Source organism: Gavialis gangeticus, unplaced genomic scaffold, assembly GCF_001723915.1.
Source record: "Gavialis gangeticus isolate Ggan-Ray unplaced genomic scaffold, GavGan_comp1, whole genome shotgun sequence".
NCBI lineage: Eukaryota > Metazoa > Chordata > Crocodylia > Gavialidae > Gavialis > Gavialis gangeticus.
Window position 1 is genome coordinate 167179758 of NW_017728992.1, and position 5813 is coordinate 167185570.

Consider the following 5813-nt stretch of genomic DNA (forward strand, 5'->3'; position numbering starts at 1 on the left):
GGGGGGGGGGGGGTGAGAGAGAGAGAGAGAGCGCGGAAGAGTGTGTTCTCCCAGGCTAAGCTCCAAAGAGACACAACTCAAGTTGATTTAAAATGCTGAACTCTAAAAATGACCCAGAAAACCTGTTTGAACAAATAGAAAACTGTCTCTTTTATTTTGGATCACAGAAATAGACGTAACAGCTGTGTTCAGACATGCAGGAATATGTGGTTTGTGGTGCCACAAACCTCTTTGTGGCACCAAAAACTGTAAGCAAGGAATATTAAAACATGCCCTACAGAGCAAATTTGCAGCATGGAGCCAAAGTTTGCTACAGGGAAATCCCAGTACCAAAGAATTCCCAGGGAAAAAAGTGGTGTGGTGTATGCAATAGGAACATACACCAGAAGATACGGAGGCTCAGTCCTCCAGGGAGACAATCTGGCTGCCAGCTGGAGTGTCTCCAGTTATGCCTCGGCTCCTCCAGCATGCCAGGAGCTGGGAGGAGCTGAGCAATGGCAATTTGCCCAAAGCGGGACAATTTGTCCCTCACCAAAGCGCATGTGCAGAGGAGTGCACTGTGGCAAAAAGTAGCAGCACAGATTTGTGCCACTACTATTTTTGCTGCTGCAAGCACATGCCCCTGCACATCTGGATGTGGCCATGAGGTCTAACTCCAGCCCAATTGCAATGGGAATACAAGGCAGGCTGGCACCAAAAGCCTGCCTAAGACAAGGTATTAGCGGTGTTAAAAAACATCTGTTGCACAGTGGCAACATTGAGTTCAGCAGAAAATGCAACAGCTACGGTTGCTGTCACTCAGAAATGACACTTTGGCATTCTACCACCCACTTCTTATGTAATAGCTCAATGGTGAGAGAACACCTTGGGTTCAAGGCTTTCTTACCTTCCAGAAGATTTCCCTAATCACCAGCCAACAGCATACTCCCTGAGTACTTTACAAAATTTACTTAGAGACTAATTGGATATAAATCTGAAAGTCTTAAGAGTAAGGCACACAACCCCATCCCACTGAATGCCCTAACCACTGAGATATAATGTAATGTTCTGTCTTGCTTGCTTTTCTTCTGGCTCCATGGCTTGCATTTTTGGCTGCATAATGACCCAGCTTTAACAGAAGAAGTAGAGGGAATTCCCTTGCTCAGACTATTTCACAGTTTGGTGGCTAGGGCACTCTTCTGAGAAGTGGGAAATGTGGGATGAACCCTCTCAGTCTGAGGAAGACAACAGCTCTGGCTGTTCTATGAGTACCATCCATACCTATACGTCAGACACCTCCCCTCCAAGGAGGACCAGATAATTCTGATGCTAGCACCCAAGTTCTGGAGAGGAACAGTGGGTCTGACACACATCCCTGTACTTATCATTTCCTTTTGGCTTGCTCTAGGCTGCTCACTACTCAAGTTCAGCTCTTCTGAATCAACTTTTATAGGTGCCTAATTCTGTTTTCCTGAATCCCCTTCCTAGGGTCAACACCTAATTTTAATCATTGAAATGCTGAAGCTGGAGACACTGAAATGCTTTTCTTCTGTTGACCCAGTTGCAGATCTGGAGTGATCAGAAAAGCCCTTTGGGCCATCCTCTGTTATGTGTGCATATACTAAAAAGAATCACAGTCCCTGTTCCATGATTGGGGATTTTAAGCATTTCTGTAATACAAATAAGAAAAAGTAAGCTAGTTCCTGAAGAACTATGCTGTTTGTGAATTGGCATTTATATGAAAAAGAGTTCTTTCAAATATTTGGGTAGATGGGTAAAGAAAAAAAATGATTGGATAGAATTGCCATTTGGATTGTGCAAACATTTTCCCACATAAATTTTCCCACAATTTAACTTGCTCTAGAAGTTGCATTAAATATTCTTCCCATCCAGAGGCATAACAACAACCTGGGGCCACTATCATACACAGGGGTAGCAGCAGATAACAGAACGAGGAGCAACCATCTCATGTTTCAGCAGGGGAAGTTTAGGTTAGTATACTGGCATTTTGTCCAAAGAAGCAAACATTATTTCTGATTATCTGATATTTTCAATCTAGTGTTAATTCTGACAAAGCCGACCGGCAAGAGAAAAAAACTGTGGAACATTTATAGGCTCAAAAATGCATCAAGTTCTACCCACACACCTTTGGTTCCAGAAGGAGTTGGGGGGTGGGGGAAGGGAGGCAGACTGGGAAGGGCTAGGGCCTGAGTCAGCTCACCTGTCCTCCTTTAGGATTATTGGAGAGCCCTAATGCAGGAATGTGTGCACATGCCACAGCCCTTCCCAGTTTGGCTGTGCAGCAGGTGCATAAGGCAGTTTTACCTGGATGTAGCAGCACCTAGCTGAGAAGCACTGAGGTAAGTTGTGGTAGCATCAACAGTGATGGTCAACTAGGAATGCTGCCACATTTCAAAAAGTGGTAGAGGGGTGTCCCGACTCTGAAAAGGTTGAGAACCACTGGCCTAATAACACCTGACACTAATTATCAGTCTTTATGAAAGTCTTAGCATGGAACTGAGATTGAAATGATTTAACTAGGCTGTTTCCCTAATGGTAGTTGCTCCCAAATGGAATTGGAGCATACCTTGTGAAAGTGGCAAGGTATTTTCACACACTCCCACTAAAAGTGTAATAGCAATTCCTATATTTGGGAAAACACATGGCCTGTTTCCCCTTAATGCCTTTAAGGATACATATCAAGCCAAAATACAATGAACACACCTGACCTCCACCCCTCCTCATACAGCTGGAAGAAGTAAAGTGATGGTGTAGCACATGTATTGTATCTATATCCAGGGAAACTCAGGAACGGATAACTAATTAATATCACATTCAAAATAAGTCACATGCACAGACCTGCTCCATTTTCAACCAAATGGGATTATTTCATGTTACAATTTAGCAGTTTTCCATCTCCCAGAATGCGTCTCAGCATTTTGTGTAAAGGTTTATAAGGGCTAACCTATTACCCCAAGCTTTGGAAATTTTAATTAATCTAATGGCCAACATCATACTGATTTTAAAGTTTTATTGATCTTCATCAAAAGTTTTCATGGCTATCTTCTAAGTCATCCTAGAAGTCACAAGAGGTTGACTAGCTGTGCCTGGTTAATTCCTTAGTTCTTTAAGCAAAGCAAAAATCTTTTAGAGCAGCTGCCTTTCTCTGACACCCTTCCTCACCTCCAGCAGTAGAATGGACAGGCCATTGGGGAAGAGGAAAAAACAGGAAAACCTGACGGATTTCAGTATATCAGGGGAATATTGCAGAGAGGAGGGCCTTTTCTGACTTCTTTGAGCCAAGGCAGGATCTGACAGTCACAATGGAGAGAGTTACCACACCTCAGATTAAGCCCAACTTGGAAAAAGCTGAAGCTGCAAGACTGAGGCCCTTCTGTGACTATAAGGAAGCTGCAAGCAGCAAGTTGACCGAGGGAACTTGAAGAACCTTGAACAAGAACTTAGAGTGACAAGCAAAGGAAGAGGCTTGTGACTGAAAGAACAGATGGTTTGGAAGTTGGAGCCTGAGACTTGCGAGGAGGATGAAAGTGTTGCTGAGTAGAGGAAGGTTGTCTGCTCATTTCAGAAGGAAGATAAAAGGAAGCAACTGACAAAATTATAAGATGAGAGCACGAAAGAGAGAAGAAAAAGTCCAAAGTAGTGTGCTGATTCACTGATTTTATTACAGAGCTCAAAAATTATTTTGCTTGTACAGAAGGGAAGGGGGTCAGCATTAATTGGTGCTAGATTGGGAAGGAATGTCTTATTGTCAGTTGTACCTACTCAATCCTAGTTATTTTCTAATTCTCTGTAACTGTGTCAGTCTCATTTACCATCTTGGTCTTTTGGTCATTTGAGCAGTAATGTTGTAGATCTGACATAAAAGATCCTTTTCACTTTTACAAATGAGTTAAAAATTTACAATTATAGCATTATTTGAAATCCAGTCATAGTGAAATTCTGCCCAAAAATGCGCTAGTACAACACCACTCAGTGAAGTGAAGCGAAGATGTATATACAAGTACCTAGAAGCAGAATTTCATTTTCACTGGGTGTGTCTACATGAGATGCTTTACTGCACAGTAGAGCAAATTACTGTGCAGTAAACATCACCATCTATGCATGAAGATGCTTACTATGCAGTAACGTACTGTACTCTGCAGTTAATTTGCTACCTCCTACCTGGAGCAGTTACTGTGCAGTAATGCATGTGTAGACACTGACTAGAAGCAAATTTGCTCCCAGTCAGCCCCACCACTGGGGGCCACCCACAGGCTAGCCTCAGGGCCACAGGGCTGGGAGCTTCTCCAGGCCCTAGCCCTTAAAAGCTTGTGGGGAGGCTAGAGGCCTGGACCACCTGCAGCTAGCATTTGACCACTGCATCACACAGCAGAGGCCTCAGGCCAGATGCAGCAGCCTGACTGGACCTCAGCACAGCATCAGTGCCTGCCTGCCTGTCCTGCACTGTGTCCTTGCTCTGGGCACTGCAGGCACCTGCCCAGGCCCAGCAACACTTGGTCTGTCACATGGAGGCCCAGCCAGCCATCGAGGGAGCCACACTGGCATTGTCCCAAACATTACACACCACGTCCCAGACCCAGGACTGGTCCCAGGAGGAAACTGTGAACTTTGTGGCACAGTGGGGTGAGGATGAGGTCCTCAGCCAGTTTGCCCAGAATGGGCACTCCAATGTTCCTGTCTATGAGGGCCTATCAGGTTGCATGTGGGAGTGTGGGCATGACCGGTCCACGTGCCACTGCTGCATAAAGGTCAAGGGTCCTCAGTCACTGTCACTGATCACAGCCACCAGTCGGGAGCTGCTTGCAAGTCCATGCCCTTTATGCAGCAACTGGACAACACCTTCATGCCCTGGGACCCTGGCCAGAGCCATGCTGTGTACTCCAGAATGAGCAGCCTGATCATGGATGGCACCTGTGATGAGGTGTCAGCAGGGAAAGGCCCCTTGGGCTTTCAGGAGCCCATCCCACTGCTGTCCCTGCCCCCGGCCATATCTAGCAGCTCCTGCAGCCTGGGCCAGCACTTGCTCTGCCACCTCCAGTTGCACAGCCCCACCCAGAAGGCCAGGCCAGCACTGGTACTGCTGGGCCTCAGCAGCTCCAACTCCTCCCTGGAGGGGGCCTCTGCCCAGGCAACCAGGTGTTGCACCCGTGCTTCCCAGGGCACCACCAGGAGCTGTACATCCTTGTTGCCAGTGGGGATAGACTTGGGCCACCAGGCACACCTGCCACCCAGTAAGCCCCACACTGGGCAGGAGAGCTGTCCCCACCCCTACTTCTGCTACCCCTCCTCACCTGGCCCAGCCATGTCCCCCTTGGCTCCCAGAGCCCCCACCTGCCCCCCACAGCACACAGGGAGGTGTGAAGGCATGCAAAACTTTATTGAGCAGTCTGTGCCCCCGCAAGCAGGTGCAGACCTCTCACACATGAAGGAATGTGTCAATGCTAGCGGTAATGTCCTCAGCTGTGGGGGCAGGGATGTGTAGCCACAGGTAGCCCTTCAAGCGGCGGTGGAGGTTGTGGGGCAGGGTGGGCTTGCCCACCACATTGTCAAATCTCAGGGTCCTGCACCAGGGTATTAGGTGTACCTGGGACACCATGGCAAGCAGTAGCAGGGCATAGTCGGTCGGGCACCCCTTCGTCAGTGCAAACAGCTCCTCATGGCAAACCTGGGACACTTGCAACAGTGGCAGTCTTGGGGCACAGGGCTGAGGCAGCTCTGTGTCCCAGTCAGCTGGGAGCCCCTCATCTCCTGCGCCCAGGTGCAGGAGACAGCCTGGCCTGCAGAAGGAAAATGGTTGGGAAGAAAGTCTGCAG